Genomic DNA, 17,434 nt, shown 5'->3' on the forward strand with positions numbered 1-17,434 from the left:
GGTGAGTCCATTGATCACTACTATTCTGAACTAAAAAGATTAAGCTTATCATGTAACTTCACTAGAGTGTTAGCCGAAGAAAACAAAAACGAGCATATTAGAGATGCTCTTGTTTCAGGGTTATGTTCTATTGAAATTAAAGAGAAACTTTTTCAACAAGGAGATTTGAGTCTAAAAGAAACCGTTTCCCAAGCACGTGTTCTTGAATCCGCAAAAACATATGCCGACTCCTTTAAAAGTACTTGTTATACAAACTCTGTTGAAGAAAATAAAAACATAAGCTTGAGTGAATCTTTCTCAGATGTTAATGCTGTAACCCAAAATCGACAGGCAATTGTAGAGAAATCCGTTCAATGCCAACGTTGCGGATATAAAAAACACTCAAATTCTCAAGAATGTCCTGCAATAGGAAAGACTTGTCATAAATGTTCCCGAATTGGACACTTTTCCCATGTGTGTAAAAGTAAAACGCTCAAAGAAAAACTAACTACGTCAACTATTACTGCAGCTGGTATAGCCAGTAATCTTCTAAAGCTACAATTATTGTTTCGGTGAATGGAATAAATACACCAGCTCTTATTGATACCGGAAGTGTTGCCAGTTTTATTGATGAAAAATTTGCAAAAACAAATAAATTTAAAACTGCATCAGATTCTTGTTTTATAAGATTTGCATCTGTTCAACATAACACCGCTACAAAAGCATGTGTTTATAGCAATATTGTGTACAAAGGAAATGAATACAACAATATTAAACTCTTGGTATTAAAAGAATGCTGTTGCAATGTGATACTTGGTCACGATTTTTTTGATGAATCACTCTACAATAAGTTTAGCATTCAATGGTAATAAACAGCCTCTTGTAATAGATAATAATTCTACAACCACACCACCCTTGAAAGATTGCCTCTTGGTGGAGGCCATGATAAAACCATGTTCCCTTTTCAATGACTTGACTCCCGATTGCCACCCAATAACTACCCGATCCAGAAGACACCCACAAGATGACTATGAATTCATGAAGAATGAGGTCAATCGCCTCCTTACAGAAGGAATAATTGAGGAAAGCCAGTCCAGTTGGCGTGCCCAGCCTTTCATTGTAACCAATGGACAGAAGAACGAATGGTCATAGACTATTCACAGACTATTAATAAATTCACAAATTTAGACGCATACCCTCTCCCATTGATCGAAGATCTTGTAAACACAATTGCCAAGTACAACTTTTTTAGTACTGTAGATTTCAAGTCAGCTTACCATCAAATACCGATTCTTGAGAATGAACGACATTACACTGCCTTTGAAGTAGGCCGAAAACTTTATCAGTTCAAACGAATACCATTCGGAGTAACCAATGGAGTAGCTGCCTTCCAACGTACAATAAACGGACTTATAGAAAGAGAGAATTTGAACGACTGCTTTGCCTATTTGGATGATGTTGTCATTTGCGGTTCAGATCAAGAAGAACATGACAGAAATCTTAAGAAATTTCAACAAGTAATGAATTGTATGGCTTGACTATAAATGAAGAAAAATGTAAATTTTCAAAAAAATCATTGAAGTTCCTTGGGTATGAGATAAAACATGGAGAAATTAAACTGACCCAGAACGCCTTGCACCACTCATGAACTTTCCACCCCCAAGAAATGCTAAAGAAATGAAACGACTCATGGGATTACTGGCTCATTACTCCCGATGGATTAAAAACTTTTCTCAAAAGATTCACCCCCTTGTCCACATACAGAAATTCCCTCTATCTCAAGATCAGATGGAAACTTTGGAATTGTTGAAAAATGAAATTGCTTCCGCGGTACTGCTCTTTGTTGATGAAAATGTACCATTCATAATTGAGACAGATGCATCAGATTTTGCAATTGGTGCAACATTAACACAAAATTCTCGACCAGTAGCCTTTTCTCACGAACTTTGTCCCAAGTGAAACCAGGCATTCAGCTGTTGAGAAAGAAGCCTATGCCATTGTGGAGTCTATAAGAAAATGGAGACACTATTTACTACGAAAACAATTCACTTTGATCACTGACCAAAAATCAGTCACATTCATGTTTGGCACTCAACACAATAGAAAAATAAAAAATGAAAAGATACAAAGGTGGCGCCTAGAATTATCTGAATACAAATTCAACATAGTCTACAGACCTGGAAAAGAAAATGCACCAGCTGATGCACTCTCTCGTATATGTATTACAGCTGGTTGTTCAACATTGAACTCAGCTTTGGCAAAATACCATGATGAACTTTGTCACCCTGGTGTAACTCGTCTCTACCACTGGCTCAGAATGAAAAATCTCCCCTATACTGTAGATGATGTAAGGAAAATTTGCTCCAATTGTGCAATTCGCTCTGAAATAAAACCACAGTATATGAAGACAAAAGGAAATCTCATAAAGGCAACAAAACCTTTTGAACGAATTAATATGGACTTCAAAGGACCATCAAAAACAAGAAATAAATACCTACTGGTGATGGTTGATGAGTACTCAAGATTCCCTTTTGTATTTCCTTGTCCAGACATGACTGCGAGAACAGTCATAAATTGCCTGGTCTCATTAATATCAATGTTTGGCCTTCCAAGCTATATTCACACAGACAGAGGAACATCCTTCATGTCAACTGAGTTGAAGAGCTTTCTTGGCTCAAAAGGGATAGCAACTAGTAGATCAACGCCTTACAATCCGAGAGGGAATGGTCAAGTAGAGCGATATAATGGAATTATATGGAAAGCAATAACACTAGCTCTAAGATCACGAGGACTTGATTCAAATCGATGGGAGGAAGTGTTGCCTGATGCACTTCACTCTATTCGATCTCTTTTGTGTTCTACAACAAATTGCACCCCTCATGAACGAATGTTCCTACACATGAGATCCTCAACAAATGGACAGTCACTACCATCTTGGCTAATGAGCCCAGGACCAGTTTGGCTGAAGAAATGAACCGAAATTCAAAGCAAGATTCATCAGTAGAAGAAGTTGAATTGATTGAGGCAAACCCAGAGTATGCTCACATTCATCGCCCTGATGGACAAGAGTCCACTGTGTCGCTCCGTCATCTTGCCCCTAAGATAACCCGAAAATCTAGCCGGGTAGAATGATATGATAAACCATATGTTTTCGTTGTCATTGATTCATTCATAAATATCAAATGTTGTTGATCCGTTACTAGTAGAAAGTCATGTTCAATTTTATTTGATTAAAGCTCTACAAATGAAGAGTTTACTTATTTCAATCATCATGAAAACAAGTTAACCTTTTTTAAAGCAAAAAATTTGCATTTTTCTGCACATTTTTTGCAATATCTCAAAAACTTCTGAAGTTACGAACCTTAAATTAATTTCATTGGATTCCTCGTCAAATTTTACATAAGATTGCACTAGTTTTAAACATATTTTAGCCATAAAAAATTATTAAAAATAAAAATTGATATAAAAATTTTGGACTTTCCGCCACGTTTTTTCAGCTAATCCTTGGAAATTGACAACAATGTTATACATGGTTGATCTCGTATTGATCTCCTCTATCAATCTATGTAGGTCTCAACGCTAGATTCCGCGGCCCATAAACTAAAGTTCCCCCTTTTTTATAATAAATAAATGAATGATTGCAGTATTTATTATTGAAATTTCATTATTAAAAAATTGAAAACCTGAATTCACATATTATCTAAACTAGAATATTGTTTTTAAAATGCATAATTCTGTTACGAGCAAAATGAATTAGATTGGATTTTCAAATGTACCGCCATAAATACCCCATAAAATGGCCGCTCCATAAGGAACATGAGTTTCATGACCTGTATTTATAGACCTTGGGTTGAGTTAGTGTTTGGATAAAAAGGCTATGGGAGAACTGTCGGTTGGATGAAGTGGATTTCAAAAAATTGGGCGACATTGTAGATTGGGTGAAAAATAAACAAACGATAGTCTGTCGTTTTTATAGGTTATAGTATAACATAGCGTATATAATATAACCTCTATATATTATATTAGATTGATTAGCAAATACATGTGTGATGTAATATCACACACATTAAGGCCTTGGTATAGCCAGTTAATTTGGTATAGCCAAGTAAGCTTAGTAAACTTGGTATACCAAGCCGGTAGCCTAATAATGCTTGTAGTGAAAAATGTAAAAAGCCTTTTCGTGCTCAATAAGCAGGAGGACGGGCTGCCAATAATTAAAAAATGTATGGAGTGGGCTATATACAGGTACGTTAAGATAGATTATTTATTCTTTTATATTTGAGCACCCTATTCTTTGAGTAGCCTATTTTGAGCATACTGTTCCTTAAATAGTCCTTTTGAATAAGGTACCGTAGTAGTTGCATGTAGTATAGCGGGTATCGACATGCGACATCAACTGAAACTGAGACTTCCTTGTTATAAAACGCTCCATCATGAGTTTTGAGAAATCATACCTACATAATATAATGATTGGGAACTTTAGTATATGATCCGCGGAGTCCAGCATTGGGGGACCTACATAGATTGATAGGGGGAGGTCAAGACGAGTTCAACCATGTATCTATCACATAGTTGTCGATTTCGAAGGATACCTACATGGATAAATTCCTCTTGACCTCCCCTTTCGATTTATTTAGGTCTCAATGCTGGACTCCGTGGCCCAATACACTAAGGTGCAGTAATAATGAATTTCATAGATAAAATGAGATTGAAAAGATGAAAGCTGAAATTCACACACAAAGTAGGCCTACTGATCTGAATGAAATTTTTAGAACGCTTAGAGAGGAGAATAGACATTTGTCTGGAATAGTTACGTCAATTTCTGTTTCTATTGAAGCACTAGAGGCAGCAACTTAGCATTAAGATATGAAAAGATTATGGTTGGAGAAGAGAGAGATAAGTTGAGAACAATTTCACCTAAAAGGCGTCCTAGGCAGCCCGATGATAGATGCGAGACTCTCGGCGATGGTGATGTTGCTGCACTTGAGTGTGAATCCAACTCACCCCTCCCAATATCAAGGTACATCACTATGCAGACAGAGTAGAAATGTTGCACTAGAGTTCATGAGGAATTGCAACTATAATTTCACTTTGTTCGTGAAACCAGGAGCCAAGTTATGTGATTTCATGCCGGATAGACTTGCGGATTTTGGCAGTAATGATGTACTGGTGATCCAGGCTGGGTCCAATGACGTCAGCAAAAATGAAGCGAAAGACGTCCTGACAGCTCTAAGAAGAAGTTTAGCGTCATAGTTTTCTTATTCCACACCGTTTTGACTTGGCGGACTGGTCTTGTGTAAATAGATTGATAAAAGAGACTAATATAGCATTACGTAAATTGTGTAATCCGTTTCCTAATTGTAAATTTATTGAGATAAGTAATTTGGGGAGAAGATTCCATACAACTCACGGCCTTCATCTCATAAGTTGGGCAAAAAAAATTTAGCGATAGTATATCAGGTGCGTGAAATATATTGTAAGTAATGTAAAATCGTCTCCGGCAATTCCGCTCCACTCTTCTTTTTTTGCTTAGACGGTCTCCAATTGGAGCCAACAGGTTTTCATTTAGGTATTAAGCAGACAGGCATTTTTAATGTTGACTTATCGCATACTTCATTTGTAACTTTTCGTAATGACAATGACTATGACAATCTTGAATACAGCAATGTAAATAATACTTACGTTGGAATGGCAAGTAAGAGCTCCACTCATAACTGCCGTGATAAATTGAATTTTCTATTTTGGAATGTTCAGGGGATTTGTAATAAATTTGATTACTTATCGATTGTTTGGAAAAAGTATAACATCAAGGTTCTTGCAGTCGCTGAGCATTGGATTGGAAAATCGGATTTAAACTTTGCAAACTTACCCGGTTATAGAGCTAGTGTCTATTGTAGAACAAATCAAATAAGAGGAGGTGCAGCAATATTGTGGAGGATGGACTGGCATACAGGGTGCTTGAGCATATTAAAGGTAGTCTATTGAAATGATCTGTGATATTGCAGCCATTGAATTGATTGAGGAAAGAGTGATAATTTTATCTGTCTATTGACCATAATAGGAATGAATATTAATTAATTTAAGAGTTTTATAGACTGTTTATATATGTTCTAAGTGCAATTTCCACTAGTAAGAGTAGTTTAATCATATGTGGTGTTTTTAATGTCAATTTTATTGGAATGATTGTTGAAAAAAAGATTTATTGATGTTTTCGCTGTTTGCCTTGAGTATTACTGTTATGGACGTTACCAGACCTTGTTATAATGAAACTATTGTCGGGTCGTATATTGATAATAATATTCACTGACATCCACAAGAGCAGATGGTCATCTGAGATTGTACATACTGTGTTTCCTGATCATGACGCTATTTTGTTTAGGTTCAATTGTATTGTTAAGTTTGAGAATAATTGTAAGGAAGGCACTGTAAGTAAAATTATGTACAGATTACTAAATAATGATAATATAAGATACTTCGATTGTCTTGTCAAGTCGATTAACTGGATATATACCTATAAATATATATTTTATAAATTGAAACAGGATACACACGACACGGATGGATTAAAAACACTTAAAAACTTACATTTAAACGAAAATGTTCGGGAGCTGGGCCCTCTTTGTCAATCAAAGAATCAAACAGGAAGTGAAGTGGTGCAGATTTGAATATTCCAACGGTCGTGACCACAGAGACGCGGTAGAGATGTTGTGTAGACCATAGAGCACAGACGAATGGTGGCGTACTGATTGAAGGAGTATTATGGGATTAGTTGGTGGGCCATTATGGGTTACAAGCGGGAGATTTCAAATTTGAGTGGGTTATGGATAAGGAAAGGTGTAGATTATCAATTGATAGAAAAAAGGAGATTTAAAATTAGAAATCCGAAATGAAGTAGAATAAAATTAGAAAATGGAATTATAGAATTGAATTGGAATGAAAATTATTTTTATTTTTATTGAAAATTTATTATATATTTGATATCTGTGAATTCTTTTATATATGATGAAATTTATTTCAATTTAATTGAACAGTTGGTGTAGAGTTGACAGCTATGGTACTATTGCTGTCTGTTGAGACCAGGACTGGAAGCAGCTCCAAGCACCCAAATAAAAGCCAATTCTTTTGTCTTGACATCATGGAGGGGGCTGTGGGAGGGAGGGTGACAAGGACTTTGACTTTGAAGCATTGGTCAAAGTTCTTGTTCTGCTCAGAGCCATGGGTGGGAATGGGTAGGGAAGTATTACCTTTAAAGGAAGCCCTGTGATTGTTGATCCGGAGACCCGGAGGTTTAGGGCAGTGGTGGTTTCACCTATGTAGAAGGCAGGACAGAAGTTGCAGGAAAGGAGGTAGATGCAATTATTGGATTGATGGATTTGATGGGTGTAGTTGGTGATAGGACTGGTAAAGTAAATGGAAGGATCAGTGATAGGGCAGGTTTTACAGCGGGGCGTTTGCAGGGTAGGGTACCAGGTGGAGTTCGAATTTCATCAGAGGTGAGTGATTGGTTTTTATTAAAAATTCTTTTGAGGTTAGGAGGCTGCTTGTAAATGAGGGTGGGTGGTTGCTGGAAAAGGTGTTTGGTAGAGGGATTGGAGGAGACAACATGGAACAGATCTTTAAGGACAGGTATGAGGTTTTCGATTCCAGGGAAGTAGGTGGTACAGAGCTTTGGAGTTTGTGGGATTTGGGAATTTTTTGTGGTTGGATTAGTGTCTGTTTTGGAGGAGATTTGTTTCTGTAACAACATTTCAGGATAGTTACATTTCAGGAGGGATTGGTGGAGTTTTTTGAGGTACTGGTCAAGATGGTGGGGATCACTGCAAATTTTTTTGCCTCGGATATATATTTTCATATAGATGTGAAATTTAGATTTAAAAAATTCATGGAATTATTCCTAGCTGCTGTGAATGGTACTTTTGAATCAAAAACTAGAAAATCTAATGATCTCAACTGGAATAACAAGTGGTATAGTAATGAATTGATGAATTTGAAAAATGAGTGTGATAAAATGTATCATTTGTACAAAACATACCATGAGCCTGAAATTCTTGCTACTTATAAAGAGTTCAAGAAGTTGTATAGGATGAAAACTAAGGATAAAAGAATGAAATATTATAGCGATTTGATTAGTGGTTCAATTAATAAGAGTAAAACCTTGTGGAAAATTGTTGATAATCTCACAATGTAAAAAGTTGTGCTAGGGTATATAATAATGATATAACGTCGGAAGACTTCAACAATTTTTTTGTGGAGAGTGTTTCTCAAATAGCAATGAGCATTCCTGCTAGTATCAATTATACCTCCTATCCTATTACATATGTAAACTAGCAGGGTACCGTGCTTCGCTACGGGAATTAAATGTTCAGATTATTTTTGTAAAATATTTATAACCTGAATTCTACCAAAGCCGTTATAATCGTTTTTGAGATCCATCATACAAACAAAAATTGCTTGCTGAATATAACTTGAATAATAAATTAATATAGTCTCGTCACTGTCATAGAATTTTGTATCTGAAAAGGTGCTCTCCCTTTATGAAAATGTTATTATATATAGGACCGTTTCAAGTTTCATACGAATACATTTCTATAATACTTAGTTACCCAAAAATCGTTTTCAGTAAGTGTGATGATTAGTTGCGTTGCTATCTCCTCAATTTGAACAACACATTCAACTCTGTTGAAATATACATTCAACTGCGTATTTTAAAAGCAATCAAAAGTTAGTGATGTCTTATGGTGTCACCCAGTTGCTCTTATGCACTCATCTTGACATCAGGAAATATTTTTATTGAATCATGTAATGTTTTCAAATTATATTGCTAAATGTTATAACCACAGCTGTTAATTTTCTCTCTTCCTCTCTTTAGTTTTCAACAAACAATGGAAATTTCTGTTTCAATAAGCTGCCACTTGCATGATCAATTTTTCCTTCAAGTTATCTCAGAGATGAGACTCAGCTCAAATTTTTGTATCACGGACATACTATTTGCTAGGAGCATCTTATGATCTGCCCTCTATCGGTAATAAATAGAGAAATTGGGCCACAGCTTGGCATGAAAATTATTGAGTCTAATCATTTGAATTATTAATTGATGTATTGGAAGTGCTCTGTAGAATAGTAGACTAATTGCAGCAAATTTTGTAGAATATTGGGCGGGGCTTAAGAGTCGACCTCGACTTTATCCATTGGCAATTAATATTTCTCGTTGACAGTTATCTAATTAGCAGTGATCATGTTATTTTTGCTTTTGCTTGATGCAATTGAAAATAGAACTCCAATTCAAGTTTATTTGGAATTGGTTGACTCTGGTATCCATGGATCTCTTGCTTATTCTGGAATTTCTGGCATAGTCTATCGCTTAAGCTGGTTTACACCGAAGCTATTGACAAAATGTTGATAACTTAATCCTTATGGATTCTATTAGATTGAACGGAACTTGACTAACACATATGTTCATCAAATGTTTACATTTTGTTAATAACTTTGGTGTAAACACAACTTTATTCTTCGTTTCACTTATTCAAAAGTGCAAAAGCAGCCAATCCACTGATTCTTTCTTCCATGGAAGTCCATTTATATAAGAGTCCATTCATAATAATTAGTTAAACATTTAATGTGGCTGGTTTCTCATGTCCTAAACTTTACTACTGTACCATAAATATTGAAGTGGGAATTTCCAAGTGGACATTTTAATGTTAATTTGAATAATTGTGAATTATTACAAAATAAAACAATTATTACAAAAGAAGAAATTATTATATAATTCATAGATCATACAGAAATGTTCTATCTAATCACAGTAAATTGAGATTAATTCCAGAGGAATACAAAAATTTCCCTCACAAAGGCCCGGTTGCACAAAAGCCGGTTGAATTTTAATCCTGATTAATTTCACGTGAACCAAATCAGAGAAGACCATTTCAAAAAGATGGATCTACTGGAATTTATCAGGATTGAAAATAATCCAGCTTTTTTGCAACCGGCACTAAGTACCTGATTGAATGATTACAAAAGTTCAACAGCTGAGTCATAATTTTGACACAGTCCCACACACATGAACTCGCTCACTCACTTCCATCATCAACAGACGACAAAATAATTATTATCAGCTGTTTTTCCAAGGATAAATAATAATTACCCTTTCAATGTCCTTCAGCGAGTTTTCCCAGGGATGAGACCTAGTGCAATCGAATTTTTATATTATAAACCCACTATGCTCTGAATTTCGTGAGAATCGTTAGAGCCGTTTTTGAGATCCGGTGAAATACAAACATATAAACATCTAAATATCTAAACATCCAAACATCTGAACATCTAAACATATAAACAGAAATTGCTCGTTTTATAGTATAGGATGAAAGGAAATAGGACCAGATGATGGAATATTATGTTTTTTTTATATAGTTTTTAGCTGATTTTGAAACATGAATATATAAGGTCCAGTAGCTCAAAAGCCTGTTCAATTTCAATCATGATTAAATTCCATGAGAACTAATCAGAGCAGGGGTTTTCTTCAATAGAAGGCTTCTCTGATTGGTTATCGTGGTATTTAGTCCGGATTAGGAATTAACAGACAGGACAACTGGCTCTCTCAAGGCCATGGCTGCATAGAAACATAGAGCAACAGAGGAACCAATACAACAGAAGCTGAAGAAATTAGTCGCATTTCTATCACCTCACAATAAACATCAATTCAACTACCATATGTTTGGAGAGATCGATTTTAAATTTATTTTGCTATCATCCGGTCACTTTCTCTACCTATTCTTCCAGATGTTCCATGAATACTGCAATGTTTTAAAATAAGATCGCTAAATTTGGTAACTCAACTACAGCTATTATAAAATTTTTCATTTGCTCACACTTTCTTTCTCACGTTTTCAACAGAGTATGGCAACTTTTTTTGATCAGCTGCTACTTGAGGACCAATAATCCTTTCCGAAAGAGCTTCAGCGATTTTTCCCAGAGTTGAGACCTATTCCAAAATATTTTTTTTATCGCAAACGTACTCTATTCCTGATTTAATATAAAAATGTTAGAGGCGTTTTCGAAATCCGTCAGACATACATACATATCTGCAAACACACATATTTGAACAGAAATTGTTCGCTTAGTATAATTGACTTCAATGATTATGATTTCATTTAATGAGAGCTTATTTCACATAATAATAACAACGGGTATAAAAAGTGAAAATGTCAAACATGATAAATTGAAATTGAAACTAATAACAGCTGGCATAAGAAGCAAAAATGGCAATCATAATTTTGAAATCGAAACAGTAGCTATCATCTTATCTCCATCTGATCTAATGTAAACAAATCATAGTAAGATTCGCATCAATGTGTCAGCATTATTTGAATGGGGAGCATTGATGTTATTAATGAGGTATACTGACAGTTTCAAGTGAATATCAATGAACTATTATGCATATTCTCCAATATTTTTATCGAAAGCTACCTTCTATTTTCTTTGGTAACACAACTAATGTTTGGGAATAATTGATTCATGGGAAAAGTGCCTTACTTCTATTGAAGATATTTTTACATTAGGAAAAGCAACAACAGCTATTTGGCCGTTTTATTAAATAACCCCTTTCTTTCGTCAAGTTAAATTCTGGCCGAATTTCCTCATTTTTTGCACACAGATTCCACAACGGACACTTCTGAAGTTTTAAAAATAAACTCCATTCATCATACTGAATAATTAAAATTTCATCGAATTTTTTTAAGCTGTTCACGCAATCTGTCAGATATACAAACAAAATTAGTCTTGATAGAATAGGATCAATTGATAGAACTTCCGTCATAAAAGTTTGTTTTATGAAACATAAAAATTATCTATACTCCCAGGAATAGAAATAAAAATATTTATTCTTATTATTATATTCTAATATTTATAAATCTGATTACCCTCTTTAAAATTATTCAACACAACATGTTTCGGCTATAAATAATGCCATTATCAAGTGATTGGAAAATAAATAATAATATAATATTCTCAGGAATAGCTCTGATTGACGTAGCAGTGCCCAATCAATTTTTCCGCGATAAATGCATTTTAATCTTCAACTTGGTGCCAACCTAAGAAAGTACTATTATTTTTTGTTTACAATTACTGTACCTGTATGACTGTATCTAATATAAACTATTAAATTTTAAACTCTAATTTATTTGTCAAATCAAACAATTACAATTAAGTTACAATTAAATGAAATATATTACACTTATCCAAACTTCCTCACACAAAATATTGAAATAAAATGTAATGACATGTGAATAGTATATCAGAATGTATACATAACAACATAAATACTAATAATATTGTAAATGATTTAACAAATATTACTAAGCGGAAAAATATAACATTTTTGTCCGCGCCTGAGTGTTAGGATAAGTTTTCATGCCAAAAATTCTAAGAACCTGAACATTTGGTTTTAATCAATCAAAATCCAAAATTTCTTATTTTTAAGTGTTTGCACTAAAAATTGGTCTCAAATTCAAGAGTGAATAGAAAATAGCTTACTTTTTGGACTTGATGTATCAATGAAAAATCGGCGAAGGAAAAGTTTTGAGCTGTGCCTGTTGATCCTTCCCCAATCATTTAATGATTTGTGAATAAATACATAATTAAATAAACGAAGATCGAATAATTATCAAGAAGTAGGAAAAATAAAAGTGAGTGAAATCTGAGAACTCTGTTAGAAAAAGTAGAATAATACAGATAAAAATAGGCATTCATACTCTGTTCAACCAGTAATTTAAGGAAAATTCAATTATTTAGGAGTTATTACATTCTTTAGAGAAAACTGTAAGTCAATTTAAATATTTTCTGAAAAAAATGTTGTAAAACACAATCCAAGCAGAATAATAATACGGTACCCAAAATGCTCTGTTTTACTTTTTTAAAAATAAAATTCATAGTTGCATAGAGCCATTTGTAACACCATTCATATTCGTATCATGGTACACATATCTTATCATACACCTGTATCAGACAAGTAAATATGATTAAATGGAAGTCTGAATTCTCCAATCTCAAGTGACTATCCTGATTAATGAAATCAGTTCAGTTCAATCATACTTGGTAGTATAAAAAATATTTTTTTTCTATAATATTTATCCAGATTCAGGATCACACTTAATTATATTTATTCTTATAACACTTGATAATATCTACATTGAAAAAATATGTTTTTGTTGCTTTTTCAGATGCTACATCTTGTTATTCATTATTTGCCATGATATCATGAATGAATAAATTTTTATAATTATCACAAATTACTATTATGAAGTTGCAACGAAATCAATTCTCACTGTCATCAATCAAGGTATCATTAGATTGAGAACCGTGACAATACTAAATATAGGCCTAATGTGTTCAATGGAGAATAATATTTTATTCAATATAATATTATGTTTCATGTTTTGTTGTTTTATTAGACGGCACCGCTTGATATTCATGTTATAATGAATGAATATATTATTTGTATAATTATTGCAAATCACTAATATCAACTTCTCTCAATCATCAATCAAGGTACAATTGTTCAAAAGTTTCATTAAAAAAAGAAATATTCCAATCAAATCTATCATCAGACTATGGCAGAAGAAAATACTTTATTGTGAATACGATCAATTGAGAACTCTTTTCAATCAATCAATAATTTTATTCAACACAAACACACAATAAAGATCAAAAGACAAAAACAATACAATCAAAATACAAATTTCTAATGAAAATTCAAAAACAGGCTTCATGTTGGAATTCTTCTTATCAAGATTTCTGTTAGAATTTTACCTTAAATATCTAATTCTTCTACAGACGGACCTTATATGTACATCGACAGGCTGCCCTATTTTATTTACTGAGAAGGTGATGTGGCTATATTCAAATGTATTTTTATCTAGCCAATTCTTAATTTGTAATATATTTGTTCAGCTTTAGTGTAAACTTCATTCCAAGTTTTAATGTGGAAAATAGCTGCAGTATCATATGCAAAGGATATCACAGATGAATTAGAAGCCTTAAACTTAGAAGTTCGTTGACATAAAGAATAAAGAGGATGGGTGATAGCACATTATCTTGAGGAAAACCATATGTAGTTACTAGAATGATCATTAATGATTAAAGACTGGGTTCTTCAACTCCGGTACGGTAGCTTTTAAAAAAGTCATTGGGGACTCTCCTTAACCTATAGTACTCAATTTTATTCCCTACCTAGGTTCAAAAGGGTTTCCAGCATATGTGTGAATGTAAAACTACTTGATGATCTAATCATCCAGATAGATTGTTCTAAATATCTGTTATTGAATATTTTTTATTTCTCTACCTATTGGTTTTTTCAGATTGACATAACGGCAGGACCGCACATAATGAAGCTTCCGTTCAATAATTCTGTTCCATGAACAAATACTCTCTATTATACCTCACAATATCTGCAAACCTCAAATTTTGAGGTGAGTTAATTTATGAATCAATTTCATTGATAATTATAAAAACTCCAATCATCAAAATATTATGTTTTGACTTTTTAAAATTTCTAAAAAGTCTATTCATAGAAAATATATTCATAATATATATATAAAAGTCCTGACCGGCCAGGTTAGCCGAGTCGACTAAGGCGTTGCACTCTTCAGTCTGCTAGTGCTACCTGGTCGTGGGTTCGAATACCGCAGAATCCCATCGAATAGGCATGGACGTTTGAAAATTTCATTAAATCACGATCGCACTTTCTCATTACCCATGCACAAGCAAAAAGCTCACGTGAAAATTAATAAAAAAATCTGGTGTGGCGCACTCTCCATCATTCTGATTGAATTTAACTGATGTATGAAAACTACAGTATTCCTCTTAATTTGTTATATTCTCATCAAGACTCAACCAGGTTTCTGTCAGTATAATTATAACAAATTTGTGTTTAAGACATTCCAAAAGAATGATAAAATCAAAATTTTTCCGATAACTCCTAATATTTAAATGTATAATACTTGAAGCATTCATGCCGTTCTCTCTCAAATAGTCGGCATACACACCACATTCATCAAACTCCTCACATCCAACGCGTCTGTAATCACTCAATTCATCCAACACATTCATTCAGTTACTGTACTCCGGCTGGTAGCCTAATAATTATACCAATACTAATAATGATGATAGTGAACAATACTACATAATATTGTAAATGCAGTAATAATTTGAGAAGAATGCATGACAATAATGTACCAGTCCAAGAGTTATTTAGTGAAATCAATAAACCCAAACTACGAAAAAATAATTGTTTGAATTATCAAAGAATGAAAATAAAATAATTAAAAAAAATATAGTGCTTCAAAATTCAGCTCAAAAAAAGATAATAGCGATTGAAAAAAGGTAGCATTCCTTTTCTAGAGAAAATAAAGTAATACATAAGAATATATTGAACATTTTTTGCCAATTAGTTCTTGAAAAAGCTAAGCAAACGCAGAAAAACGCTGGGAAAACGCAGATTTTGAGTGTATCTTTGATTTTTTTTTTCAAATCTGTTCTTAATAATAAAAATAATAATTCCTATAAAAATAATAATAATAATAATAAAATGTATTCCTCTAAGTATACAGAATATACAATAAATTGGAAATGTCAGCCATGAATTAAATGAAGATCTAAACAAATAATCACGTCAATTCCTCAAATTCTATGTACTATAATACAATAATATTACTTTCAAGTATAATGTCAATAGGAAATATGAATATATATTCAGAAATAATTGTTAAATATCCCTTCATCCATATTAAAATACTCAGCTAGTGAATAAAGAGGATTTTCCATTAGAAGTATTTTTGATCTATTCTTGAAAGCATTTATTGGGGTACGCGCCCCCTTAATCCTCCGACACACCCAGAACCTGACAGGAGTAAACAGCGACTATCTCATCCATCGACACCGTACGCCAGCGACAGGGAAAGACTGTTTTGAAAGAGTCTGGAATTGGCGTGTGCGTTAGGCGACAAAACCGGACACTTTTACATTCGTACAGAAACGACAAAGTCACACACATCGAATCTCTGACACTTCCAAAACAAGACGGTTAGGTTACACTTCTTGGACGGACTGTACTATGCAGAGCTGTCTTGTTTTATTCAAACAATGGTCATTGTTTGATGAATCCCCATGTGTAGGCTATTCTTAACAAGACCATTGACAATTTATTTCTGAAACCTATCACTCATTTCTATCTCTCTTAGTAGTTATATAAGGCAATGACTTATCTTGTAACTGTATAATTCGTTATATATCATTCCTATTTTGTGCAGTTGTCTCTCTTTTCTGCAGTTATTTGGAGCATAAATAATAGAGCTGTTAGTGAATTTCTTGACACAAAACCAAAATAACTTCACTTCATAGTTAAATTATCAAGATTAGTGAGTACACTGAAACCTCTCGATAACTCTATAATTCGTAGTTTTGCCATCAAAAACACTGTAATTAGTATTCCCATAATGATAAATACACTAATATGCAATTTTAACTGATAACTCCAGTTATGAGTTCATTGAAAGCTCTATCGAATCAGGGGTGCCAGCCCCCCCAAGGGCAATGGCGCATGCCCCCCCCAATCCAAGTGTAATGCCCCCCCCAATCCAAGTGTAATGCCCCCCCCCAAAGTATCCCAATTCGCAACCCGTTAGTTTTTAAAATTAGTCAGTGTATGACAGTAAAATTCACATCTTACATTCTAATCTTCCAAAGGACATTATTCACCTTTGTTCTTGTGGGGAATTCTTTCTGTTTTCATTATATTATGAAAATATATACCATCGTTTCTTATCTCTTTTAAAATAGGAATAAAGTATCTTTTTGATATTATTTTTGAGACTAGCAGTGCACCCGTTCTTGTTCGGGAGGACTAAAAAGTACTACATTACATCAGGAAAACTACATGACAAATATTTTAATAGGATATTAAAAGATAAGTAAGGGAGGCTTTGCTTTTTAAATGTAAAGGTTACTTATAAAAAGTTGAATAATAATATCATTGATATTCTTTTATTGCAAAAGAATATTGCATAGCAATTTTGGTGAACATTCATACAAATTTGGAACGATTTTATTCATACAATATATAATGTCGGCAAGTTTAGGTATTCTAAATCCTATACTATTAAACGAGCAATTTCTGTTTAGATGTTTAAATGTTTATAATCATATTATGTTTGTATTTCACCGGATCTCGAAAACGGCTCTAACGATTCTCACGAAATTCAGAAAATAGTAGGTTTATCATATAAAAATCCGATTGCACTAGTTCTCATCCCTGGGGAAACTCGCTGATGGACATTAAAAGAATTTATTCATCCTTGGAAAAACAGCTGATAATTTCGTCGTCTGTTGATGATGGAAGTGAGTGAGCGAGTGCATGTGTGTGGGACTGAGACAAAATTATGACTCAGCTGTTGAACTTTTGTAC

The 17,434-nt window shown here is 33.7% G+C and overlaps 1 protein-coding gene across 6 annotated transcripts in view; it reads left to right on the forward strand.

The window, feature by feature from the left end:
- Window positions 1–3,871: 3,871 nt before the first annotated feature.
- Window positions 3,872–17,434, forward strand: part of LOC111048890 (keratin, type II cytoskeletal 1) — a 55,175-nt gene continuing 41,612 nt past the window's right edge. For 3 of the 6 annotated variants that reach the window (XM_039435932.1, XM_039435941.1, XM_039435966.1), the window contains exon 1: window positions 14,336–14,441. The gene's annotated coding sequence lies outside the window, so the exon portion shown is untranslated. Of the gene's footprint in view, window positions 4,225–14,335; window positions 14,442–17,434 lie in introns of those variants that run through there. The other 3 variants (XM_039435950.1, XM_039435956.1, XM_039435975.1) reach the window with 2 other exon arrangements.

This window comes from Nilaparvata lugens, chromosome 1 (assembly GCF_014356525.2).
Source record: "Nilaparvata lugens isolate BPH chromosome 1, ASM1435652v1, whole genome shotgun sequence".
Classification (NCBI taxonomy): domain Eukaryota; kingdom Metazoa; phylum Arthropoda; class Insecta; order Hemiptera; family Delphacidae; genus Nilaparvata; species Nilaparvata lugens.